General features: G+C 39.1%; 1 protein-coding gene across 4 annotated transcripts in view; it reads left to right on the plus strand.

Moving 5' to 3' along the window:
• Positions 1-615: 615 nt before the first annotated feature.
• The window catches only part of FOXP1 (forkhead box P1), a 411,515-nt gene continuing 393,387 nt past the window's right edge, over positions 616-18,743 (plus strand). For 3 of the 4 annotated variants that reach the window (XM_023621177.2, XM_070238621.1, XM_070238624.1), the window contains exons 1-2: positions 616-708; positions 1,154-1,236. The gene's annotated coding sequence lies outside the window, so the exon portion shown is untranslated. Of the gene's footprint in view, positions 709-1,153; positions 1,237-17,982; positions 18,043-18,743 lie in introns of those variants that run through there. The other variant, XM_070238614.1, reaches the window with a different exon arrangement.

Genomic DNA, 18,743 nt, shown 5'->3' on the forward strand with positions numbered 1-18,743 from the left:
ATGTGCCCTCGTTTTTGTATCACCCTTACTTTATTCCCCATTTTGCAACCATCCACCTAAAGGCTTTCTGTGGTGAGCCACGTATTTTTTTTAAAGCTCTGTCTCCAGGTTGGAGGTCCAGGTGAGCCTTTGTTCTGTCAGGGGCTGGTAGTCCTTGCCCCAGCTGGAACTGAGAAGAGTAGCTTGTGGTCATTTCATCAGGCTGGGAGACATGCATAGGTCACGTGTGGACATGCTTGCCTTTTGTGATTTCGAAGAGTCCAAATTTATTATTATTTATTATTCCCAATTTCCAGATAATTTGGGTTATGATATTTACACACACAGAAACCTAAACTTTCTCTTTTGAGAAATGAATCTGACTGCTTATAAAATCTCTTGTCTAATGAACTGTATGCTTGACCAAGTGTATATAAAAAGACAGCGTAATTGACTAAGTGATTTCAAACCATCTGCAGAATTAAATTGACGGGGGGGGGGGGGAGGGAGGGGGGCTGGAAAAAGAGCCCAAGACATGTAAAAGTTAGAGGAAAGTAGAAAGATTAGCCGTCACTTGTATTCCCTCTGCATTGAATGACGGTTGTTAATGTTTTGTCCTATTTGCTTGCAGATGTATTTAGAAGGAAGAGCACATTTCGGCTGTAGCCAAGATCCACTTTAAGCTTTCCTCTTCCTCTCCTCAGAAGCCAGTTCCATCAAGAATTTGGGGTACCTCATTCCATTCCATTTGATACATTTACTTACACAGCTAGCTGTTTTTGAGAGTTCTTATTTAGTGTATAAGTTTAGCATCAAACTATATTGTATCCTAACTACTTCAGGCTTTTTTATTCAACCCTGATTTTGAGAAAGATACAGTGTTCATATGTATATGTCTAGCTCACCCTGCTAAAGGTCTACCTGGCATTTTGTCACTTGACGATGAATTGTGCGTCTTCATTCCAGTGTTGAAGGACATTTACAATCTTATTTTTACTGCAGTAAACATCTTTGGCATGCCCAAGAGTTTCTTTAGAGCAAATACCCAGAAGTAGAATTACTAGGACAATTAATTGCATTTACTGAGGTGTACTGCTCCCCAGTTCAGAGCCTGCCACCACAGTGAGTTGAGAAAGACGTTAATGTGTCATTTCTTCCCTCGAGGAATCTCTAGTCTGGTGAGGAAGTGGAGGAGCATAACCGTCTGCAGAAGAACTGCGTCTTTCGACTGGACTGTATTGGTGCCCCCAAGAGGAGGTAATGGCCTGCCTAGGCCCCTAGTGTCTTATAACAGACAATTCAAGTTGCATTGTGCCCATTCATTTCATCCATTTGAAGAGAGATGCCCACTACATGGATTGAATAGCAAGATCCTCCTCTTCTGTTACAGGTAGTAAAGTAGCTTAGAGAAGGAAGGTGTCAACCAGTTAATCCAGCAAGAGAGCGAAGATAGTTAGGGATGCCCAGAAGAGTTGTCTTGCATGCAGGCCTGTTTTTGAGCTTTCTTCGCCATCACTTTCAAGAGGCTAACAGAACCCCAGAGAGGACTGTTTGAAGCAACGGCACACAAAAATAGGATTAAAAAAAAGAAAAATATAAGAATGAGAGGGAGGAAAAATTTCTGAGTGAATGAGGCTTTCACTGCTCCCTCTCATCCTGAGGTGTGATATGTAGATCTGTCCCGTGCTTAGGCCTGACAGCTTGTGGGGACAAGATGAATTTTTCAGTCAGTATGAGAAATGCTATCCACACCAACTGATCCCCTCCCCTGGCAGCTGCCTCCCTCTCTATCTTTCATCATTCTTCTTGATCCATCAGCTAGAGAATGCTAGAAGGCATGAGAATGTAAGTTGCAAATAGGAATTGGTGCCTGTTTTCTATCTGGGTTTATTTTCAAAAACCTTTTTGAACTTTTGAACCGCTAGCACCCACGGGGCAACGTGCAGCGGAGTTGATAAATAAAGATAATGTTGATGTGAGTACAATTTCTTTCATATGTAACTAGAGAAGCATGTGAGTTCCAGATAAGCTTTTCTTAGAAAAAATAAAATTCTAAATGTCAAAGTTTTTTGGGTGGGGGTAGGAAGGACTCCAACACTAACAGACATCCTTAGACCTTAGAACGATTAAGAGAAAATCAAGTTGATAACATGTAGGTAAATTTGGCTGAAGGACCTTCTGTTTTCACTGAATTTAGACTTCCCTCCCTCTGTGTCTTCTCTTAAAGCTTCTGTTTATTATTGTAATTTTATTTTCTGTTTTTGTCTGTAATGGTCACTTTCTAATTCCTCCCCCAGTGTATTGAAAAATGGGGGTGTCTGCATCTTACACAAGGTGTCTCATAAATGTGGGAGTTTGTTCTTTTCTTAAAACTTCTGGAAAAAGAATTCAGCTTTTGTTACTTTTCAAGCATCTTTTGAAAATCTGAGGTTTTATAGTCAAATAAAAGTCAAAACATGAAGCAATAATTATATATAAATTAATGAAACTGAAGAAATCCGTGCTTTATAAACACCCAATCCAGTTAAGTATCTGGTTTTTAGATTGTTTATTGAAATTTTGAAATAAATGATTTCATTGCATTTGTGCGAGTCCTGGGTTGAATCAGCCCACTGATGATATCAACAGGGTTTACCCCAATATTGGAGACATAAGCAGAATATATTGCTTGCTTGCCAAAAAAAGTTTTTTAAAAAAATGAATTCAACTTCAGACCCTCCCAGAAATACATACACTGCCAAGTGCAAGGTGAAAACTGAAAGCTTACATAAAAAAGAAAAATTCCATTTCTGGAAATAATGTTATAATTGTTAACGTTAGATTGATTAGATTTGGCACCAGAAAGTTTTAACTTTTTGTCGCTGTGTCTACATCTTAATTACCTTTGGATTAACAGATTGATATAGAACATAGTAGGCATTTACTGGACATTTGTTGAATTAACAAACAGGGACATTTTTAAGCGACTTATTCCAAGTGCATCTCATGTAGAGATTTCACAGTAAAATGGAGGTTTGTGAGAAGTGTGGAGGTCAAAGTGGCTGATTGAAGTTATATAGAAAGTGATTTTGCTCTCGCTAAAGTTTGACCACGTTGCTTTCTGATTCATTTTACTTATATGTCTTAGGCGTATGCACTTCAAAGGTGGAGATGTGGTGAGAGAAGACATTTCCTCATGGTCCATCTCCGGAGGCTGTAGGATACGGGAGGTTTTATCCCCTGCCCCTTTCTTGCCCCCAGTTGTCACCAGAGTTTCAATCTACCTGGATGTTAGAGCTGCGGTCTACGCAGAATCAGGCATTTGATTTTCACTGACTTTGGAGAAATGCACAGGGTTTTAGAACTTTAGGAATACCCAAATAGTTACTTATTTTGAAACCTGCTGGAATTTCTTATTACTAAATTGCATGATGGGAGGTGATGGGAAGCGAGATAAATGACACCTTTTCTTGAATCTCTGTTTTGCAGTTTTTTTCTTCACTGCTTGGAGTCCTAGAGAATGTATCACGTTGTGAAGTTGTCTTACCCCTGTAGGAATATGTATGTCTACATATGCACACACACATACGTGTATATACCCACACATATGTACTAAAATGTGTACATATGGGCGTACACATGCACAATATATGGTTGTGAAATTTTCTAACCCAAGATAACTCAAATTTCTTTCCTAACACAAAATGTCACTTTTACGAAAAGTTGAAAAATAAATATTATAATCAGCGAGGCATCACAAATAACTTTTAGGTCTAAATCAAGCTATTAAATGCTTTTTTATTTTTAAGTAGATAGGGGAATAAAATAGCTGCATAGTTCATACAGCGGTGTGCCATTACTGCCTGCTGTGCCCAAGAATTATGCCAGCTTTTTACACTCATGAAGTAAAAGCGGATTAGAACTGTGATCAATGTATTATCCTATATTTCTTATTGTGCATTATATTTCCTTTTTGAGCACCTTTGTAGACTAAATGGCTACTAATGACATAATTACAATTGTTTGTCACCACCATAATGCGTGATTTCCGATCTCATCATGAAGATGTAAGTTAGATAAAGGAGGAGTTTTGGCAGGAAGACAAAGTGCAGTGATTTATTAAAGGCCAGATGTGGTTGTTAAAAGCTTTTCTACAGAAGGCTCAATTGAGCGATGTGAAATAGGAACGAAATCGCTCTGCACACCCAGCGCGTGGTTCTTGGTGTGAGTGACATAGTTGCTCATGGAAGCATGACAAATGAGCCACATGTTTTATTGTTGTGTACAAATTTTATGTTGGAATTTAAACAGGGTGAGAAAGGTTCACATTAGCTTATACCAGCAAAGTAGGTGTTTAAAGGAAACTAATGAGACTAAAGTGCTGGCGATATTTTCAATTTGCTTAGTGCCTCATAGCAAGAACTGAAATATCTTACGTTTCTGTCAAGTGTCAAAGAGGGAAAATCCCAGCACTGTTAAAAAGGGGAGAGAGAGAGGTTAATATGAGAATTCAAAGAAATCAGAAGCAAGTGAAGACAAGATATTGCTTAAGCACTGTTGACATACATATTGCACACACAGACTTGACATATATACAATCAGATTAGATAGATGCTTCTAAGGAAGAGGCACAATTTCTGGTTTTAGTGTTATTTGCACACACAAAGCTCTGTTAAAATAATGTTAAGACCCTGGAGTGGTAGAAGCTATGAATGGTTTGAAGAGTGTTTTCAAGCTTTTGAAGGAGGAAAGAAACAAAAAAGAAGAAAATGGTTGTATTGTAAAGCCATTTTTCCGGTCAGAAGGTAGTAATCTGCTTCTCCTTTCCTTCTGTCCTTCCTTCCCTCCCTTTCTCTTCCTCTTCCTCTCTCTCCTTTCTCTCTCCATTCTTCCTTCACTTCTCTGCACAATTTTCTATGGAGGAGAGTTACACTGTAGGATTAGGTCTGCGTAGTATGGAACCTGGAACTATACTGGACATGAGAACTTCCCTGTCTTTTCCAGGGTGGATAGAAAAATTACTTTAAATATTATAAGTTGAAGGCCTAGAGTTTTGTGGATTAACTCTGTGAAGCCAGCAAGAGCTTTGGGGTGGGGGTGGGGGGTGGTTGTTCATAATACTGTGACCTGCCTTATTCTTTCAGTGGAAAATACAAGGTCCTCCTCTTGTTTGCTCTCATGGTACTGCAGACTTGATGGCTCTCGTAGGTTTACCAGACTTTGTGATTACCTGTGTATTTGTAATGTTACTTGCTTACCGTTTATTCCCCTGTGACCCATCTGTCAGTTCCACAAAGGCAGGGATTGTGTGACTAGGCCTATCACATTACCTGACACACAGTGTGCTTTCGGGAAGTATTTGGAGAGTGAATCCAAAGAACTGCATGGACAGCAGCCTACATTCAGGATATCACTTGGAGAACACTAGCTAATCCATCCAATCAAACTTTCTCAAACTATAAATACTTCCCCATATAATTAATGGAGCAGTTTAGATGACTCTCTGCCATCCCCTTAATTTAAAGTTTGGAGCTTCCGAATCCAGTTAGATCCCATCCCTTCCAAATTAATTTTTGCCTCCCAGGCACTCATCATGCAATTCCAGGGACTGCCACTTGATGGCTCATACCTGACCCGTAGACAATTGAAAGACTAAAGTCAGAAAAATACCATGCTTTCTCCACCCCTTGACTCTGTCTCTTCCATTTAAAATATATATGTTCTTTATGACTCATATATTGAACCTTATAAAGAGATGAATAAAACTGAAATGCAGGGAGTAACGTTTCAAAGAAATAAAACACCTAGAACCAGGGCTGCCTTCATGGGCGTGAGGCCTGCGCAGTGGCCCAGAGCTCCATGCTCAGAAGGGCCCTGCGCTTGGTTTAATGCTCTGCTGTCGCCATCTTGAAATTCTTAATGATTTTGAACAAGGGCTCACAAATTTTCCTTTTGCACTGGCCCCACAAATTATGTGGCTGGTCCTGCCCGTAAGTATGTCTTCTTTCTGTCATTGTAATCACACGTGACTTTTCAGTTCCTGACTTTCCTTACCCTGCCAGAATTTGTGTTCCTTGAAGCTGGCTTGCCTCTGGCCTGATCTTACCTGACCAAGGCTCCTGTGAGCTTTATTGAGTGCTTGTAGGAAGCCTGTCCTCATGGGACACAAGTTTATGGGCTAAGAGCTTTGGTTTTGACTCAGACTTCTAGGTTCAAATCCTGACTCTGTAATGGGCAAGTTACTTGCACTCACCAGGCCCGGTTTCCTCATCTACAAAAAGGCGATGATAATAGTGTGCCTACCTTCTTGTCTTGAGGTGAGGGTTAAGTGTGTAGAACACACTTCCCAGGTACGTGGCTCAGGGTGAGCACTCAGTCACTGCTACGTATTGTTGCAGCCATTGGGCATCACACTTGCTTACACCTGACAGTTACTGAGCTTCCTGCTCTTTGTGGTTCTTGCTCCATTGAAGTTGCAGGATTCTCACCATGCTTTGATGCTGTCATGTGCCAGCACTCAAGGTTCTGTGCAGCCTGGTACCAGAGTTCAAGCGAAGGCTTGACTCAAAGGCCTGGCGACTCCCTCTCCTCTCTGCTGCCTCCTTCATGTGGAATAATTCATAACACGGAAAGGACTGGTATAACTAAACCCAGCATTTCGTAACCCATTTCTGTTTCCCAGTGGTTCAAAGATGTCTCTTACTCAGTCTATTGTTAGAGGAACCAAACTCTTCTGCAGAGCATTTAAAACACCTTTTGAAGCAGCCGAAGCCCCTCCCCCATTCATACAGGGAAAGTGCCAAACATTGACCGGATCAAAGGGACTTGTGTCCTTGGGGAGGGAGGACACATTATTGGGGGACTGATAGGGTGTGGGACATGATCCATTCATTATCTAACGAATATCTGTTAAAGACTTTCTGTGTCCCAGGCAGTGTTGTAGGTCCTGGAATGTAGCTGTTCACAGTGCCACCAAGAACCTTTCTTATTCTAGTCGGGGACGGATATCAGACAACGAAGAACCGTAATCAGACAGAAAAGTGCTGTGCAGAGACGTACGACAGGGTGATGAAGAAGAGTGCCTCTGGGCTGCTTCAGACAAGGGAGCCAGGGAAGGCCTCTCAGAGGAGGTGACGTTTGAGCTGAGGTCTGAATGGCAAGAGGGAGGCAGCCGGGAGAAAGTTGGAGGATAAACACTCTAGAGTTAGGAACAACCAGTGCTCAGACCCTGAGGTGCTGTGAGCTTCGTGGGTTTGAGGCACAGAAAGAAGACCAGTGTGTCTGGAATGAGGTGCGCGAGATGAAGAGGGGAGATGAATTGAGCAGGAGAATTAGCTGGGGCCTGATCCTTAGACTTCATAAGCCAGAGTCATGTGATCCCTCAGTGCCATTGCTCTAGCTATTGTTTCTGAGCTAGAAGGGAACTGGGAATCTGTTAAGTCATAAGCTGAATAATTCAATCAGTAAAGCCGTCTCCTGGTATTAACAAGGGGGAAATGGGTGATTTTACCTGGATTCATCCACTTCAGTTCTCTAATTAAGAGGCGTAATACTGAAAGGAGCACTGGAATTAGAGTCCCAAGACAAGTCTCAACTCTACTGGGACAAGCTGTTTGTTTGTCTGATGACTTATTTCATCCATAAGACTTCTAATGCCTTTAACGCAAGGTTGGTATAATGATGAAGCGACTTAGGGCTTGTGGCAACTACTTGATAAATGCAAAATCATATGCAAATATTATGTAGCTATTATTCTTGAGAATCCTTTAGTTGATCACCTTACCTACTAAAATATCTAATTTTCTTAATTATGAAGAATACATTGTTTCTATCCATTAAAGAGACATTATATTACTTATAGAGAAACCTAGCAAATAAGTGCATGATGGATATAGTTAACTTATTCCTTAAATGGTTTCCAAGTCCTGGTTCACAGTCATAGGTAACTGCTTGAACTTCGTTTTTAAAGTCTCCTGGATTTCTTGTCTCTTAGCTGGACTGACTTTGAAATATGGGAAAGCTTAAAAAGAAGGGGTAACTGTTGGTTTTAAAGCCTTATCTTTAAAGAGGACTCACAATAGTTCTTATAAGACAGAAGTCCTGTACCTCAGAAATAACTGCTGATTGCCTCGGATTTGGGCTTCTTAGGATGTGAGCAATTTACACACTGTTCTTTGGGAGCTGGTAATTCTTGTGGAAATTTGGTCTACATAATTGACATTTTTGACGTAGGAGTTCGTTTTTGTCTCCATCCGCATCTCAGAATCTCTGGCTCTGCCCAGCAGGACATCTGTATGTGTCAAAGAATCAGATAGGATAACAGATTCCATCGGTCTGGTTCTCCAAGATTGGTTTTCAGGAGCCATGTTACTGGCCCCAGGGAATCTGAATTTCAAAATCTTACATTTCTTTGATTTCATAGATACCCCTTGGAAAGATTATCTCAGATTACTGGAAGACTTTATTGTTAGGTTTTAGAGAATTTTGCATTCTGCTTAGAAATCATTTTCGAGTTTTATTAGAACATTTACTAGCAATGGCGCTAATTATTTTAAATATGACCCTAGAAATGGGCTATGTCAGCTTGAAAAGATGATTTTTAACAGAATTTGGTTTTAAAGGCGGGTTTTATAGACATTATAGTAATACCATTGTTATCTAATTAGCATCCACTGTGCAAATGTACATGGTATTAGAGAGGCAAGTATACATAAAATTATAAATTGTGACATTTTATGAGTTTTTTTTTTATCATGAGTCTTCTACAGTCATCATTACTTAACAGTGTGAAATGTGCCTTAGACATTACATCATGTAAAGACCAGGAGACAAAAAAACTGAGGATCAATTTTTGATTATAATAAAGTTTTAGTATGAGGCATTTCTGAATATGTGTCATGAATATGAGTCATGATTTTCACACCAAACCTGACCTATTATGATTATGTTTCAACTTCAAGGGGTTTTCAGTATTTAAATTCTAAACCTAATTCTAAGGTTTCATAATGATTCACATTCAAATCTACTTTTATGTTTTATAATTAAATAAGAAAATATTGCTTATACCTACATTTTTACTATTCTTGGACATATTATAATTATTTCTTTAATTTCACCAATAAAATAGCCCATTTCTTCATTAGTAAATTACAAGGCTATCTCAATAAAAAAATTAGTTTGAATGTGGCTTGCCATCTCAGATAGTCATTTCAGTTTGGAATTTTCTCACTTCTTTCATTAGTTCTTTTTGTAAAATGTGAAGATACTTTCTAGGTAAATTAATCCCTTCTTAGCGGTAAAATAACTTCCTTTTTGGAAAGAGTTATTAGAGTCTTATTCTTTATAATCTTAAATACCACTTATGTTAGAGTGAACAATACACGAAAAAATTACACTAGTTAAAAGAAGAATGATTACGACCTAGGCCAAGTACATCGCAATTATATGCTCATGGAAAACTGAGCTTTCTACTGGGAAAAGCGTGACATAGATGCCCGTGAAATTTCCAAAGTTTAAGTATTTTTGTAAATTAGGTTGTTCCTAGTTAAACAGGTGGCTTTAAAGGCTGGTTTCACTGTTGTTTTAATCATAGTTTAGTTACCATGGAGAAATATGCAAGTTAGCATTTATACACAGAAGTGAAATTTATGCTGCATAGATAATAGCCTAAATTTAGCTTGACTTAAGTTTACCACTTCCTTTTTTTTTCAACAAAAAAGAATAATAATATATCACATATATCCATTAACAAGTTAATTTCTTTAAACGCTACTGTTATATTTTTAGAGGATTTCTTTTCTTAAGCATCAACGGACACTTCTGTCACTGTGACTTCTTCCAGTGCTGAGCATAATATAACATATTACATTTGATTTGCTCTAATTGTGTCACCCTTAGGTTTAATAAAAGACTTTGCCACGTTTAAAATCAGGCATGTGGTGAAAAACTAATATTTGGACACGTTGCATCTCATTGGGTTTTGTAAAGGACTATCATTTTATACTGAAATTCTTCAGAAAATGCACAAGGGTGGTAGGAACAGTCTGACTTCAGAGCCCAACACTAGTTCTGATGACCATTTGGATATATTATCTAAGAGAAATTCTGAGAGAAGGTCTTTCTGATGTATCGTTCTGATCTTAATGTCCTCTTAGCTGGGTAATAGATTTTTCACCCTGAATTAAGAGCTTCGTTTCTGTGGAATCCAGCAACCGGGAGCTGCCTTGCCTGCCATTCGCTTTACCCAGCACCTCAGAGCGAAGGCTAAGTTTTCAAGGACAAACGTAGTAAGTGTCCTGATCCAACATGAGGTCCCCCAGCACGGAGAGAGAGCAGCAGATCCCTTTCAACACCAGCTGTTCTCACAGATATAGATTGCTGCAGTGAAATTTTCTTAATATAATTCAGGAAGCTCTAGAGAATTCTCCAAAACAACTGTGCCAACAAGGAAAATGTTGAATTTTTCATCAGCTGCCCAATGCTGAGAGTTAGTGGGCAATCCGTTCATTCATGACCAGATGTTCAGTGTGGTAACGCTCCGCAGTTAACTTGAACCCTGTGGCCTGTTTACCACTGGCTGCAAGGACATTGGCAGCAAGCTGGCATTGGAGAATTGAGGCCTGCACAAGCAAAAGACAGACGTGTGTGTCTGTGGCTTCCTGGTTTTCACCAGCGACTAGACAAGGTAGGGAGTGATGAAAGAAAGGGACGACATCACATCAATCATTTTGGAGGCAAGGAGTCTTTGCTATAGGATTGTGTCATGGGGGAACAGTTGGCAAATTCTTACATTCCTTTTTATTTGGGAAGAAAGACGGTCTTTGTTTAGTTGGACAGATTTTTTCAACCTGTGTCTAAACCATCAAACTTTTTGTGGTGGGGGCAGTAAGCGTGGGTGGTTAAGACAGTGAGAAAAATGTTTCTAATTTTAAACTAGAGGAAGTCAATAAAGTTGACTCTTAATATTGAAACTTTACTAGGTCCAATCTGGAATTGGAAATGTGTGATATTTTTGCCCTTTATTATTTATAATATGATTTATTTATAATATAATACTTTATTATTATAGGTGGGAGACATTTAGATCTTCCATTCATACAGATTCATCGTTTCCTTCATATACATGTTTTGAGCCCATGACATTTTTGTGAGCTGTTTTAAGTGATAGTGTTTGGGGAAAGGAAGGACTAGGTTAGAGTAGGGGTTTTTGAAGAAACCGTATGATTTTCTACCTTGAGAAGGATTCTTCCTTAAATTGATTAACTGTGTTTGATTCTGGGAGTGCAGCATGCCAGGCACGAGGAGGCAGAATTTCCTAACATACAGCCTGTCTCAGATGCAGGGCTCTTTTCCTCCCACCTCCATGGCACCGCACAATAATTTTTTTATTGTGTTAAAATATACATCACATGGAATTGACCATTTTAGCCAACTGCACAATAATTTTAACTTATTTCAAAGCGCTATGAACAAAGGAAAGAAAAAAGCCTTTCTTATTTTGCTATTTTTAATTTGGGGCTTCTATGGTGCTGTCCCAACAAGAAGTTGGCCTGTTTGCTTGAATCTAGGATGGAAAGTCATCACGGAATAAACCTTTTGCTTTTTGGAGATTTGGGTTGTTTTCTCTTCCTGTAGAATTCTTGACTCCCCCTGGCACATCCTTAGTGACACCCATCCGTAGTGGAACAAACGAAACTTGGAGGGTCTTTGAGCAGCAGAACCCTTGCAGTAATGATGTTTGCTTTGGCAGAGCTTTCTGCCTTTGGTTTACAAGGTTGCAATGAGCACTTCCTTTGCATTTCCTGCTTACAGAGAAGGCGGGTTGCATGTTGCACCGAGATAGCGAAATCTGTCATTGCTCCTTTTAAACTTGAACTTCACTGGTCCTTAGAATCATACCGAAGGAGTATGTGTTTCATTTGTCCGGATGATTCTTTTCCCTCCTTTTTCTGAAAGGTCCCTTGGCTTTGTTGGCTTGGAAAAAGAAGGTTGTGAATTAGAGCAGGTCCTGACTTAGGCCTGCTGGGACCCAAGCAGAAGGCATGGCGTTGTTTTCTGGGATCCTAACTTGCTGATAGAAAAGCGAGAACCAGTTTACAGTAGCTCTGACACCACTGTTACCTTTCTTCAGTCCTCTCCAGCTGCTCCCAGCCCTTCGAATGCCTTCGCCGTGCACACAGTTTGTTCTTGGGTGTGAAAGCAAACAGTATTTGAGTTGGCAGCGACTTCTCTTTCAGTGGAGTTTGCTTGCCTCGGCAAGAAACCGCAGCATGAGCTCTCTGCTGCTGAAGGTTTCCACTGGCAGGATGGCCTTTTCCCACATTTCCTTGGTTTAAGGAAACAGATTTTTGAACTTTTTTTTTTTTTAAAGACAAAATGCCAACATTTAACAGCTGGAGTTAGTATATAATTTATGGTTTTCACTTTATGCTCTTGTGGATGTATAAAAATTAAAAATCTGCAGTTATTGTTACATTATGCAAGTTTTTGCAAAAAGAGTGATTAAAAATAGACCCTCTGTTATGAGGAATTCAAGAAAGTCATTGTTACCCAAACAGGTATTCTCAATTATTCTATCTTTAATGGTTTTTAATAGTTATAATTTACTCATATTCTATTACATGTCTCAGAGGAGATGCTTCTGAAAGCTCTTTGTTTTTCCTTTGAGGAACAAGTAGGAGTTTGTTCATTTGAACCTCTTCAGCTTTTTTTTTTTAATCTTATTTTATTTTTTATTTTTTTTACCTGTCAGTGTGTTAATCCTCACTTTAGGTAACCCTTCTTGTCATAGCGGTTCTGTCTGGAGAATCTTAATGGTAACAGCAAAGCAGTCTGAGGTCTGCTACCTGTCAAGGTGATAGTCGTTGTCAGTGGGAACTCATGCGCCTCTCGTGGAAGTTATCCAGGCCTTTGTTACACCACAGAGCCTACCTTTTAGGCAAGCTTCAGTTTTCTTACATTTCCTTTAGGTGAACCTTATATCCACACCTTACAGATTTAGCATGTATATTCCTCCTTGGCTGGACACCTTGCTGAATTGGTAATATATCAGAATTAGGAAACGAATACAGTCAACCAATAAAAAAGTGACAGAATGTTGCCTCAAGATGGGTAGTATTTGTGTATTTTTGTCTTATCAATACATAGAGACTGGAGGGATTTTTTTTGTTATTTCTTTTTCTGTTGATAGAGATGAAGATTCTAAGAACCTTTATTAACGTCCCCAAAAGCCACACCTTTAATTAAAAACTGTCTGTGGCATATTTGTTTTCCTGATTTCTCAGAAAATAAAATAGGAAGTGAAAAGAACATTCTACTTGGTACAGCGTGTGGCTGTAAAGATCATTCGATCTACACGTTAGATTTAGGGTCAGAACATTAGCTGTGATGAATAACAGGGGACAAAATTTTTCTTTTCTTTCAAGGATAGTGGCAGTTAATCATTTTTATCTGCCCGCCTTGTAGACTTGATTAGATTTATTATGTATGCCGCATGTTTATGGCATTTTTATTATATGTTGTTAATTTGTTGTAACTGCCACCGCATTTTTTCCTTCTTCCCTTTTCTCCCCGGAGGACCCTTGAAAACAACCAAGTGTCGACTGTTACCTTGTGCTTTGGGAGACTTTATTTAATTTTTAATTTTAATAAAAGGCATAATAGTCTATCAGATAAAAAAAAATACCAGTGTTAGTTACAATGTGTATCTTACGTCGCATAAAAAGAAAATTTGCAGTTGTGTTCTGTTGAATGCTTATGTATTTTGTTGTTGGAGAAGTGGTGCAAGTTCCGGGTGGATTTAGAGAATACACATTTATAAAAACATTTCACCTGAAACCTGGAAGGGAGAGCCGTCGAACGTGCGCTAAAGTGTGATTTTCTTTATTACTGGAAAGTCATCTGTGTCGTTTTCAAATCACTGCTAGGTACGACAATTGGGACGTTTAACATTTAAGCTGCTTAAAAAGTCAGGCAGTTGAATGGTGCATTTTAGAACAACACATTCTTTTTTAGCTTACTAGCTCTCAGAATGGATATGGAATCTGTTAAATATAGAGGCAATTCTTTAAATAAGGCCGACAGTTAAAATTGGGAAGCAGGAGAATTAGATTGGAAATGATTTACGATGAGTCTACAGGACATTCAAAAAATAAAGTTAGAAAAGGAAATCCACTGGCTGTATTGGCTACATTACAGCAGAGGATTTTTACTTTTCATCCCTTTTGAATTGGCTGGATATATAGGCAATGCATAGAAACAGACTTTCAGGCGGAAAAATTGACAGAATTTTTCTTTTTACTGTATGTTCTGGCTTTGGTTTGGTGTTGGCATTATATGCCTCTGACTACAACCAAGTCAGTTTCTTGTTTTGACAGTTACAAACTTTTTCAATAACAGAGTACCACCCATTCTCTTAAGAGCATTAAACGTTGAAATAAATAGAAGCTGGATTGAACAGCGGCTTTGTTTTTGTCGTGCAGCGTGAACATATGGGTCCTTAATAAATACCATTTGAAGATGACATGGGTGTGGTTATGGAGCTTATAATATGTAATAATCACAGATGCGTATGTCGCTTTTAAGAATTGGTATACATTTGTTCATATCCACATTAAGAAGTTTATATATTTCTGTGGAGTAAACAATATGATTTCAGAGAGACAGATTACAGGCAATATTAAGTCATTTTGGTGTGAAGTGGTTTCACCGACAGCTAAGACTTGTTCTTATGTAGCTTATTAGAGCATCTGAAATCCTTAATTATTATGGGAAAAGAAACGAAATATAATTATAGATATTTTAGAAATAAAATCACTAATTGTTTCAGTTAGATCAGTATTAAATTAACTGAGAAAAGTTGATATGTTTACTAACTAGTAGTAGAGGAGTTCAGGATGATAAAGTTATTAAGACATTTTGACTTTAGTCTTAAAAGAGATGCACGATGCCCCACGGTGTGCGTGAAATGATCATTTGATGCCTCCGTCCTCTACCCCATTCACCATTTGTTCCTCCGTCCTCTACCCCATTCACCATTTATTCTTCCATCCTCTACCCCATTCACCATTTATTCCTCTGTCCTCTACCCCATTCACCGTTTATTCTTCCATCCTCTACCCCATTCCCCATTTATTCCTCTATCCTCTACCCCATTCACCATTTATGCAGCTGATAGCTCAGTCTGTGTTTAAAATTTCTGTAGGCAATTTTGAGAAAACAAAAGTTGATATTCAAATGCTGTCCTTGGAATAAAGTGTTAAGAGAAGTGAGATACTTCTTTACTCCATGGAGAACTGACTGCTTGCTGAAGATGCAAATGTTAGATGTTTGGTTTAGGGGAAGATAGATGGTTTTCTGGCTCATTGGAACAGAGTGAATAAGCAACAAAGACCAAAAAGCTTGGTACTTGAGGAGAACAGTGAATCAGTCCCTTTGACTGGGACATAGCCTTTATAAAGGGGAAGAGAGAAAATGAGTTGCAAAGGTAGCTGCCATACATCCATGGAGGATTTTAAATTCAGCTTAAGAAGCAAGGAATTTATCCAGTAATATTAATATTAATTAATATTAATAATAGCAGATAACATTTGCTATGGGCAAGGTGCCAAGCATAGTGATTTACGGTTTATTATAAGCATCCAAGGAAGGGGGTACTGTTATTATCCATAGATTACTATAAGATGAGGAAATTGAGTCTTGGAAAGGATATGTGATCTTACCACAGGCTCAAAGTAGTGAGATGGAGCCATGATTTCAAATTGGCTCTGTGACTCAAGGACCGGCCTTTTGAAGATTCTGATTACACAGCCGGTGGGCATAGCCACGGTTTTTATTAGCACAGAAGTCTCTTGGTCAGAGCCAAGCTCTAGAATAGTTCATCTGTCATCATTTTATAGAATATAATGAGGAGCCCAAATTAGAGGAAATTGTGATGTTTCTGAAGAGCCACAATCAAAGTCTTCAGTGGGGTAGTTGAAGGGATTGGAAAGGCGACAATGGAGGGGCAAAAAACTCTTGAAGTTTCATTGGCTGGACTTGGCGTGAAAGTGATAGATGATTAGTGGAATCAGGTGGGTGTTCCCAGAAGAGGAGAGGGGGCAGACTGGGAAGCAATGAGCTGAGATTTGAATGTCGATTTAGGTGCACTTGTCAATTTCAGGCAGAATCTTTCTGGAAGATGATGAAACACACATTGAACATGAGATTGGGAAGGTAGTTGGGCTGGAGATGTGGATTTGAAGCTAAGGAAGTGAGTGTAGAGAGCAAGAGAGTACATTTAGTGAGTGGGGGAAGAAGAAAGAGTGGCTGGAGAAGGAGACTAGGAAATAAATCAGCCTTATGAGATAAAGAAAAATCTTTCTGCGCATTGAAGATGACAGATTTGTAGGCCATGCTTCAGACACATACCTATGCATATTCATTTTTGTATACATATTCATGTGCGTATTTATATATGTATCCCTATATACATTCATATGTATTACTGTGTGTATTTGTATATGTATCATGAGTATGCTCCGATCCCTTAAGCACACATAAGTATCCTTGGGAGCTTTTCCCACCTCAGCAAGTGGAGACAGGAAGGGTAGACCAGGTATCAGTCTCTCCTATGAACAGCTGACGGGGGAAGATTCTGCTCCCTGGTGCTGCATCTTGAGAGCAGTAGAAGGAAGATGGAGTTTACTTCTAGAGTGTGTGAGGTTCAGACCAACACACAGAATTTTATACCCCCAAAATGCATTCCAACACAGAAGCCTGGCTGCTTTAAATGCTATAGTAAATGCTAAATGATCTATAATAGGATTTTACAGAATTCAGCAAGATTACCATTATGTTGTGAAATATGGGCTAAGAGTGTGGTCAATAAACGTGTTAACTTTTCATTTGGGGTGATATTTTTCTCCTTTGGAAATCTAATTGTCTGCTGAAATGCAAATGGGAAGCTTATTGCTTTCATTGCTTTGGCCAATGAAGGATTACTGTTAAGAATTTTTTTACTTCCTTTCCCTGTGCTGCTTCTTAATTACTAATAAGGTTAACAATTCAGACTTCCAGGTCTTTAATTTTTTTTTCCAACTGCCGAAAAAATGCCGTGTTATTGCTAACGTTTGTTTTGTGTTACTGATTGGAGAATGAGATAGTGCCCTTTTTCTTTTCAAGATGCCGCTAAGTGATTTCCTTTCAGGGTTCTATAAAATGTCACCCTGACAGCAATTGCCTCCCATGTTAGTAAACTTAAGCTTCTACTTCTTGATTTCTTACATGGACGTTTACTGAAGGGTTGGAATGGTTTGGAACACCTTAAAAAAGCTACAATGCCACCGGCTACTCATACTGCCAGTACTGTGAAATTCATGTGAGCCCTTTACAGATGGTGATATTCATTTTAAGAAAATAGATTTAACAAAATTCTGCAGGTCTTCACACCAGTATCAACTTGGGATATGGTTTATGTTTCTCCTGGGAGTCTCCAGTTGGCCACGTTACTGAGGGCTTTGTCATAATGGTTTGAGAAGTCATTTATCAACTGAGGTCACCCTGACTTTTGAGATTCTAATAAAATTGGCTTGAGCCTTTCTTTTATTCCCCATGGGAATTCCAATGAGACTTCCTGGAGGGTTCATTTTCATGATTGATTTTGGTTAAGGAACTCCAGATATTCTCTCTTGTCATTGTGATTCTCTTTTTCCCTCTCAGAGCTGGAAATTAGCTCCTCTCCATGATTTCCTTCCACACAACTCACATAGGGCGTTGAAGTTTGGGGAGTTTGAGGAGGTTTGCCTCAGAAAAATTCAGAAGCAAATGTTTGACAGCCTTGTTCATGAAGTATATATCTGCCTGCTCTGTCTTTTGATAGCTTTTTCCCATAGATCATGACCTCCAAATGGCCTAACTTGTCCTTTCTTCTCTCTTCTTTCATCTTTCTTCTCACTTCTCATTTCTCTGCTTTCTGTTACCTACTCATATTTCTTAAAAACAGCAATTTAGTTTTCTCTTTCTGTTCACCATCTCCTTCCAGGCCGGCTTCCTGGGGGCCTTGTCTTCCACATTTCAAGCAGCATATCAAGAAGGAACTGCTGACTGGTAAAATGATCGTCTTTTTACCTATACACATGCATAGACACCATTTCCTTTCTCCTCCCACTCCCTCTCCTTAAAATGCAGCAAAAACTAAGACTACTTTGCATAGAGAGATATATTAGGGTTTTATTCCAATTTTGGCCCTACCCATCAAACTCCATTCTTTTCAACCACTCCCCTTTAATCAACCGAATAGGTTGTGTCTTGAGTTGCATAGAGGAGTTCAAAGTGCAGGCCATAACTACTAGGGTTTTCTCACTGATACTTTCTTACACTAGGCCAACCGTCTGTCTCCTCTAAATCCTGGGGCAGAAAACCAGAATCTCAGCTTTACAAACACCTAGTTTATGGGAATATTTAATAGCATTTTATTTGTTCCTTTGGTCATTTAATCTTCCTTGTAAAGTTTACCGCTTCATGTGTCATTCTTAAAGCAGGTCTTCTGTGGTAAAGAATTCTCTCCCCTCCCCTGGAAATTAAGGATGTTAATGAAATGGTTAAGTGTTGCCTTTTGATGCAGAGCTAGCTGAAAGCATTTGTGGTTAGTCAGCCACCTGGAGCTGGCTCCTCTCCTCATGTCACTTTACCATAATAATGTCAGCCAGCATGGCTATCTTATAATTAGATGAGGAACATCAGGCTATTTCCTGGTGTTGTTATCTTTCACAGTTTTCACAGTGACACGCCTGACCTGGGGATACAAA

This window comes from Equus caballus, chromosome 16 (genome assembly GCF_041296265.1).
Source record: "Equus caballus isolate H_3958 breed thoroughbred chromosome 16, TB-T2T, whole genome shotgun sequence".
Lineage (NCBI taxonomy): Eukaryota > Metazoa > Chordata > Mammalia > Perissodactyla > Equidae > Equus > Equus caballus.